Below are 9,845 nucleotides of genomic sequence, written 5' to 3' on the forward strand. Positions count from 1 at the left end.
AATGTACATACTAGGTACTTATTATGGTAATTACAATAACTATGTAATAACTAGGTACTAACCATGAACCTACCTCTAAACCTAACCCTACCCCATGTAGTTACCCTGTATTACCAGAACTTTCTTAGATAAGTATACTGTAAGTACACGTACTGTAAAATAAAGTGCAACTGAAACAATAATGTGCATTGTGGAAAATAATGTTTTTGTTTTAACCTTAGACCTCATAAACATATTGCATTACACCAAATACACAAAAAACATTTAGCAGCACCATATGACCCCTTTAAATTAAGTTTACTTTAATCCATTTAATTATATTGAAGTTTTGGGTTTACAGTGTAGTTACATTTTTAGTAATTTATTGTGTGTTTGTTTTTTAATATATTAATTTTGTATTCATGTAAGAAAAAGGTATGCTTTAAAAATGACCTTTTGTGTTAAAACAGTAAATAATGACAAAATTTTCATGTTGCAATAAATTATTATTTTAAGAGCTGACTTAAAGGAATTTTAGTGGTTACATTGTTCAAATTCATACATCATATAATGTTTCATTGTGACATTAGTCTTGCAATTCGTTATTGTTTTATCGTTATCAGTGATAGGATCACCATTATATAAGTTGGCAGTTGTCAAATTCATGTTGCTCACTTCCAACTTGAATGTGCTTATGTTCCATGCTCCCTAGAGGCCAATAGAAAGAAATAATTGCTCTTACAGAGCCAGGTTGGGGGTTAAATATTCATGCCTCGAGTATAGAATGCATTGCCCTTTGGGATTTCACGGATCAAACTTTAATTTCAACTAGCTGGATCAACAACAGCAATGGAGAAACCACCTGGGATGCCACAAAACAAATTAACTTCAACCTTTAGTGTAAACTTCATGTCATGCTCTATTCATTTCCCCTGCTTTAAGGGCAACGTCATGAATAATGTATTAGCTCTCAGCACAGAGACTCCGTAGAGCCTTTCCATTGTCTGTTGGGAAGGATTATGGACAGATCAAACGCTGAGAATTCCAGCACTATGTGTCATTGAGTCCCAAGTGATTGATGTTCCTGCTGCAAAATGTTCAGAAATTAAAGGAAGCGACACCACTTTTCTGCCCATCTCTTATAACAGACACAGGAGAGAGTCTGTCATATTTGCCCAAAGGAAACTTCATATTCTCCCAATCTGATTGGCATGTTATGTAAAATTCCTCTTGCAGCTCTTATGACAAGCTGCTGCTGCCAGTTTGAGGAAGGACACATTTCTTTCTTTGGCTTCCTTCCGAGAGGAAGGAGTAAAACCTCATCATGAGTAGCGATTGTAACACAGAGCGCTGGGAGCGTAGATTACTGCAGCGCTGATTAATTTGTGGTTTGCGGAAAGACTTCAGAGCTGTGTGAGCTTCATAGTTTCCCTAATGCTCGGGCACTACATAAACACACCTTTCAACAGCAACATAAAAACTTCCTCTTTCATTGCACAGAGTGGATGCTGGGGCTTTTTGCTTTCACATTTTATAGTTAATTGATAAAGGAACATGTGAAATGTGAACCAGCTGCTGACTTGAACCTAAATCTGAAGTTAAACACACACACACACACACACACACACACACACACATGTTGGCATATGTGGTTTATGGGGATTCTCCATGGGCGTAATGGGTTTTATTCTGTACGAACTGTATTTTCTATTGCCCTACCCCAACCCTACACCTAAACCTAACCCTCACAGGAAACTTTGTGCATTTTTGGATTTTCAAAATAACTAATTCTGTATGATTTATAAGCATTTTGAATTACGGGGACACTAAAAATGTCCTCATAAACCACCTCCTCATTGTAATACCTGTGTCATACCTATGTCATTATACAAATTTGTTTCCTCGTTAACCACATAAACAAGCTCACACACACACACACACACACACACATACACACACACACCAGACATCAGAGTAATTTAGCTTCAGTAGAGGCAAACACACCACCCCATCTTTACTTTATTACTAATTCACCGCTAATCCACCAGCAGAGTGTAAACAACGCATATGCACATTATAGAAAAATGAAGTCAAGCTCTGTTTTTAGAGTATGGTGTATGTTTAAGTCAAAAACACAGAACTGTTCAGCGCTGTGCTGGGTGTTGGAGTGCATTGGCAGACTGTGAATCTGTATAAAGCTGTCTAAGCGTATTCCTGTGTGGGGTGAGAAATGTGAGGCTGTTAGTCGAGCTCCACATCTTGTGATTAAAATGACCTACCACTGTTAAAGGATGGTGAGAGAGCAGCGCCGCTGGACTACAGGGCACAATCACTGACAGTTCACACATCATTAACTCGGACTAATGTCAGAAAAACCTGCTGAGAGGCCTCCACATGTGCTGTCATTTAAAAACAGATGGTGTGGGCACTTAGTATGATGCCAAAGCTGCTTTTAAATTACCCTTTTTTTAATACAATGTAATTTTTTTGTGCATATTTTTAGAAATATTCTGAGTTAAAAACAGTTTAAGCCTTTGGCATGATGAATACAAATAAAGTTATTTGGACATATTTCATTTGGATAAAACCTGTTTTTTACAGTCTATGGTTAAAACAGGCAAAAATGCAATGCACAGTAATTGCGTGGAAGCCTATGAGGCCTAACTTTGCACTGTAAAAGACTTTAAAATAACTCATAACCAGAAGTTCATCCACCTAGAACGATAGTTTCACCTCTAAAAGGATGATCTTTACTTTGCTCAAATAGCACACAGTGAATTCATAAGTGCCTTCACAAAAACATAAGCAATGCATTTCTGCATTTACACCCCATGTAACATCCTGCCCCACTAGCTTACAGTTTTAAGTGTGCTCATACTATATGTAACCACTTCTGTATTTCAAAGTGAAGTTATGTTGTTAAAAAAAAATGTGGGGTCGGTTAGACCTTTTCTTATACTTACCAAGGCTGCATTTATATGATGAAAGAATACAGTAAAATAGTAATATTCTTACAATTTTAAATATCAAAGCAAAAAGCTGAGCTGCATATTCAGCATAAATATTCACGTCAGTGTCACGTAATTCTTTCAAAATCATTCTAATGTGTTCAAAAGAAGAGCATTTATTTAAAATATAAATTTTATGTGACATTATAAATGTCTTTACTGTCACTTTTGATCAATTTGATGTGTATAAAATTATTCATAAAAAAGAAAAATAAATTTTTTTCAAATGGTTTGTGGTAACTTGACTCTAGATCGTTCCGAGTGGTAGTAGCAAGTGATAATTGGTTGCTGATCTCCAGTTCCTCTTCTTTGACATGCCCTTTTCTAGCCTCATTCAGACTAATGTGCCGTTCTTTATTTGCAGCTGTGCTAGTGGAATATGTGTGATGAATTGAGCAGAAAGAGTTGAAGTTGATGTTATTTGTTGTCAAGTTCACTTTGCTATGAGTCCGCTTCATCTGATTTGGTTTTATTCCCTTGATTTTTATTTATTACGGTCCTTTTTCACTACTTGGTGACGAGAATATTTTGTTTCCTTTAATCTTCTCTTGTTGGGTCCTATCTGGGTCATAACAATATGATTTCTGTATCTCAAAGGAACACATTAGAAAAGGATTTGGTTTTTGACAGCCCAATATGCACTCAAAAAGCAAGTAATGTGGATGATTAACTTTTTTTTTTGACAAATCTTCCCCTCTTATCGTCATACTGAATTGTTGGCTGCAGCTGACCTTTAAAAGTGTGACGGTTCTAAAAAGCTCTCAGTCGAAAGCAATTCTGACTAATCACCTGCTTTAGCGACAGAGCGTGATAGAGACTGACAGGCACATCCAGAATAAGTTTTGTGTGCATGGCATGTTTGGAAACTTTTACTATTCCTGCAGTGCACAAAATGCAAATGTTTCTATAGCTATTGGGTCTTAGAGCCCCAAAACTCTGTAAAAGAACATCTCTGAGTAGATGAGGAAAAGCACAAGTGTATTTCATCTTTCAAGGCAAGACACCACTTTTGGCCTTTTCTGCTTCCTTAACATAAGTCTATTCTTCAGTCTAGTGGAAAGGATACAGCCATAACACACCGTATTGCAAGCTATCTGTGTCTGCAGATTTAAAGTACAATAAGTTTCTTAAAGGCCATTTAAAAAAAAAAAAATCCTGCACTGAGCCAGATCTACAATTCAACAGCACTTACAGTAGCACTCTATATTCTAATCTATATTCTGAAGGTTTTTTACAGAGGAGTTTGGTCATATATATGCATTTTATTCCTAAAAAATATGGTGCAAAAGTATTTTTCTGGCTGTTGACAGTATTTTCTGATTCATGGAGTGATAGAGAGATCCAAAATCCCGTGTACAACACTTTGACTCTAATATGTCAGTACAATCAAACTATTTTAAGCTTGCATGGCTTTTTCCAATGTTCAGATTTCTGTTCTGGAAAGGCAAGCAAATAAGTGCATATATAATTAAATAATGCCTCATTTTCATTTTATTATTATTATTTTTTTGCAATTCTTAATGTAATCAAGCAACTGTGGATATTACATTACATTACATTTACATTTATTCATTAAGCAGACACTTTTATCCAAAGCGACTTACAGATGAGGACAGTGGAAGCAATCAAAAAGAGCAATGATATATAAGTTCTATAACAAGTCTCAGTTATGTCAACACAGTACACGTAGCATGGGATTTTAAATAATATAATAAATAAAAAGAAAACAGATAGAATAAAATAGAATAGAGCAAGCAAGTGTTAGAGGTCTTTACACATACACACACACACACACACACACACATACAATTGCATAATTAATGAAAAGAAAATATAATACAAAAAGATTAGAAAGGTAGTTAGATTTTTTTAAGAATTAGAATAGTGAGTGTTAAAGTTAGAGGGTCAAATAAAGATGGAAGAGATGTGTTTTAAGCCGATTCTTGAAGATGGCTAAGGACTCAGCTGTACGGATTGAGTTGAGGAGGTCATTCCACCAGGAGGGAACATTTAATTTAAAAATCCGTAAAAGTGACTTTGTGCCTCTTTGGGACGGCACAATCAAGCGACGTTCACTTGCAGAACGCAAGCTTCTGAGGCACATAAGTCAACATGAACATGTTCAACATGAACCACTAACATAGAGCATCTCCAGTGATGCTGACACCTTAACAGACACTATACATACACACACAGATGAGGAAAAATATAAATCTAAGTGTAAAAGAAGATGATAATGGTAATAGAAAAGCATATAGTACATGAAACATAGAGCTCAAGCGGCTCTCATTGACTTACTGCATATAGTGATACATTTTTTAACCCTGTTAACCTGGCGTGTCTCGCCTTAAAAGAGCTCTCCATAAATAACTCCAATCATCTTATATAATATGCTAAACACAAGGCTTCAATGACAGTGAATAAGCCAAAGCAATATGAACTGTGATTTTTAGGCTGTCAAAAGACATTTTTGCACAAAATTGCATCTAAATGCTAAATAACTATTTATATCTGAATAATTAAGCATGCAAAACAAGGTCATGTCAACAATTTTAGCATACTGATGTCTGCTGAATAGCCTACTAATTCACATACTACTGAAAAATAATATGCTGTATATAATGTGCTGTCAGCAAAATACTAGTATTGAATTCTGAACACAGCCCAAGGGTTTTGTTTGAAAGGTTCTTGATGAAGTATTCCTTCACATACTTGGAAATCATGGATTTGTTGAATGTACTTCCTTATTGTTGCAGCCCTTAAATCATTCCCCCGCAGGCGTCCTCTTTATACCAGGAGATTATTTGCTATTCAGTCAAAGTAATCAGCACCACAAGTACAGATATAGATAAACAAGATGAAAAACACTTTTAACTTGCAGCGCTCCATATGGCAACATAAATAATTAACAGCGCACACACACATATACTCTTGACAAAAGCACAGCATTAGATCTGTGTTATTATTACAGGCTGTGTGAGTGTTGATGTAGATATAACAAATTAGTGCCTGGTGGCTAATCAAAAAATATTGAAGTAAATTTAGCCACATTTCAAGCTGCCATGAAAGGAAAATCAGTGTAACTCATATAAGATGAATTCCCAAATTAAAAATGGTTGGATTCTCTTTCATAGGTCTGACAATTTAACTAGTTTTATTACTTAAAAATTAATATGTACATTTAAAAATAATAATTTATTAACTGAAGTAGACAAATGAGACCATACCGTAATAGAAGATAGAGCAATGACATTTATATGGATTGTAAATTTCACATCATTTGGTAGAAATATTATGAGTATTGATTGAATATCATATTGAGATTGTGTCAAAGCTGAGCACAGTTGGAGACATCTGCTCTGGAAAGGCACAACAGAGATGACTGTGGTCTGTTTCTCATGAGAAGACTCCTAAACAAAAGCTTCTTTCCATTGAATCCCATTGCTAGTAACTACTAAGATATTAAGGTGATACCATTCATGATTTTCCTTTTTCTACATGTTTACTAAGATGAGGAACGCATGTAAAATCACTTATTAAAGGGATACTCCACCCCAAGTAAAATGCACTGTCAAGGTCCAGAAAAGTATGAAAAGCATCGTCAGAATATCCCATCTGCCATCAGTGGTTCAACCATAACGTTATGAAGCAATGACAACTTTTCTGGACCTTAACACTGTTATTTACTTGGGAGTCTTTTTTTCTCATCTTTCTGAGTTTTACATTTAAAAGTTCAGACTTTTTTCTCTTATCAGAATTGTGAAACAAACTCAGAATTGCAAGATTTAACCTCAGTTCTAAAAAGAAAAGTCTGAATCGTGAGATGATATTTAGCAATTGCGAGAAAAAAGCCTTGCATCTGTATGAAAAAGTTACCTTTTTTTTCTTATTCAGTGGCGGAAACAAGAACAGATATGCAAGATGAAAATCTAAATTCTGAGAAAAAGAGTCACAATTGCAAAATGTAAAATCGGAATTCTGAGATATAAGTCAGAACTGTAAAATGTAAACTTGTAATTCTAAGAAAAAAGTCAAAATTCCGAAATCTAAACTTGGAAATCTGAGAAAAAAAGTCACAACTGCAAAATGTAAACTCGGAATTCTGAGAAAGAAGAAGTCGAAATTGAGAGATGTAAACTCAGAATTCTGAGAAAAATGTCAGAATTGTAAAAGGCAAACTTGCAATTCTAAGAAAAAATTCAAAATTGCAAAACGTAAACTCAGAATAAAAAAATAAAAAAAAGAAGTCAGAATTGTAAAGTGTAAACTTAAAAAAAAAAAAAAAAACTTCTATGGTTATGACATATAACCTCACAAATGCAAGGAGAAAAGGTCAGAATCGTGAGGTAAAAAGTAAACAGGAAACTTCCATAGATAAGTCTGAAATAGAACTGTCAATGGCACAGGAGAGTGATCCATCAGTAATGTCCCAAAATGAGAGTTCACAGAGACCACAGCGCTGTGCATCAGAGAAATGATGTTCATTCATTGGAACGCTTGTCTCTGGACCTCTGAGACTTGACCTGAACGAGCAGAGCGTCCTCTGAGATTGTGTGCCGAGATTTATGAGAATTACGGATGTGCAGTAGACTAAAGCAAATGCAGTGTACTCAAATTAAAGGGCATTTAGTTACTTGGCAACACAGGACAAAGAAACATAAAGCAAATAAGAAATTATATACATGTCAGCTATTAAAGGGCAAATATAACCGTAAAGCAATGGCTTCTCTACATAATGATGCAATTATATTTCACACAATATCTAACACAGTTATCAGCAGGAAACAGAATCAAACTTGACTTCTTTAAGATTCTCAGCACAATATTGTGGCTCATAGTTCAAACGATGATAACTTAATTTAGTTTAGTTTAACTATCTTACTAAAATGACCATAGTAAAAAATCATGGTAACTTAGCCATGTTTATCATTCAAAATTCAAATGTAAAATGCTGCAGAAGCTATGAATAGAAATGGCAAATATTAATATATCACAACTGTCAGTTTACAGCCACATATAGCATACACTGTAATAATGTCATTTGCATAATACTTTTTTTTTTTTTTTCTCTTCTGTGAAGGTTTTATTATAATACCTTTATCTTAAAGCTGTGACTGTCATGTAATAATGTGAAGTCGTGGTCACGTAAAGCTGAAATTCTCAGTTAATTGTGTTTAACTCTGACAACAAACACTATTTGAATATAAATTTAGCTTGTCATCTCTTCTGTCCTCGAAGTGACAGTATAAATGTAAAGTCTTGGCTGTCAAAGCCAGATTAAATTCTCTCACATAATTATATGCCGAAAAAATAACCTGAGATTCAAGGTTGCCATGGTTATATTAGCCGCAATTCATTGCCATACATTCGTTGCAGAATATGGACCGTTTTTATCACATTAAATGTAATTAAAACGTTCGAATAACACATTCCAGTGCTCATAGTTAAAATGCAGGCATGTCTTCTTTGAAAGCACACTTAGCAGATTTGAATTAAATTGTTAAAAGTCTATTTAAATGTTGATTAAGATGCTGCTAAAAATTCATTAAGGATTCTATTTTGAGTAAAAGGTAACCTCTGATTTGTTTGTGGTAAATTTGCACTAACATATTAACCCCATATATGCTATGAGGCCTTATTATTAGTCCCTTACCATTTATCCCAGTTTGTATTTTTTGTTAGGGACAGACATATGGAGGCCGTTCAATATGCTGTAATGTCATAAATGTCAAAAAATATATAGCATCTACTGAATAAAGTCCATTACTATCACCAAAGCACTAACACCCATTTACAATATCTTAGCAACACTATAACATCATGACAGTGAGTTAATGTTTGTTTGTATAGACAGCTAGCTATAGCTAGGATGGATGGATGGATAGATAAAGTGAAAAATCATTATTTGACACTCGGAGAGTTCTCTGACACTCCACATCTGATGGTTTTAAAAATGAAATATTCTTCATAGTTTCAGTTATGCAACGAAGTTATCGGAAATGTACATTAGGAGTTTATGCTTTATATTTTAAATCCATATTTATTGCATTATTTTAGTGTTGTATGTTAACATGATAGTGTTTCATATTTGTGTATATGACACTACAGACTGTATATTTAGTATTTTCTTTATTTTATGGAAAAGCTACTTATGATGAACTTCCTGTGGCTTTTGCATCACCAACTGTTTTTTTAAGGTGGTTGTCATGATATATGTAAAAAAAAAAAAATTATTTGATAATACTATTATTTATTGTAAATTAAAAAAAAAATGTAACAGTCAAATCTTATTGATTTTGGGGCATATTGCAGAGATACGAGTCTTAAAAAACCTTTTGTGCATTTTTTTTTCCACATAACCTCACAGAAAGCACTTTTCCCTTGGCAGGGTGTAGTTTGAGTGGTTCAGAATGTCCTCTGAATTCTTTTGTGACTACTGTACTGATGGCCTCACAGATCCACTATTCCCTCATCCTCTTGTGAACAGCCTATTCAAAATCCAGACTCTAAAGCAACCTGCTCAAAAGACGGTCTCCTGATTACAAGGACAAAATAGCCGCCTCTATATAAGCTGTTTGAAAGAGCTGATTATATTATCGAAAGACAAAAATCTGAGATGATTCATGTAGGCAGGTGATGGATGTGACATGAGGCTTGCGTTCAAATGCACCTGAACGAGGCTGCAGTAAGGCTGCAAACATACTCCATCTAGGCAGAGATATTTGGAGAATTTCAATCAGCAAGGCCTTACCTTCATTTGCCGTAATGAGTGAATTTCCACCCATCTGTGAGAGGCCAGCACTGGCTGTGTGGGTTAATTAGCTGGATCCATCACGGCGAATGAGTTGGAAAAGTGAA

This window comes from Carassius auratus, chromosome 17 (genome assembly GCF_003368295.1).
Source record: "Carassius auratus strain Wakin chromosome 17, ASM336829v1, whole genome shotgun sequence".
Lineage (NCBI taxonomy): Eukaryota > Metazoa > Chordata > Actinopteri > Cypriniformes > Cyprinidae > Carassius > Carassius auratus.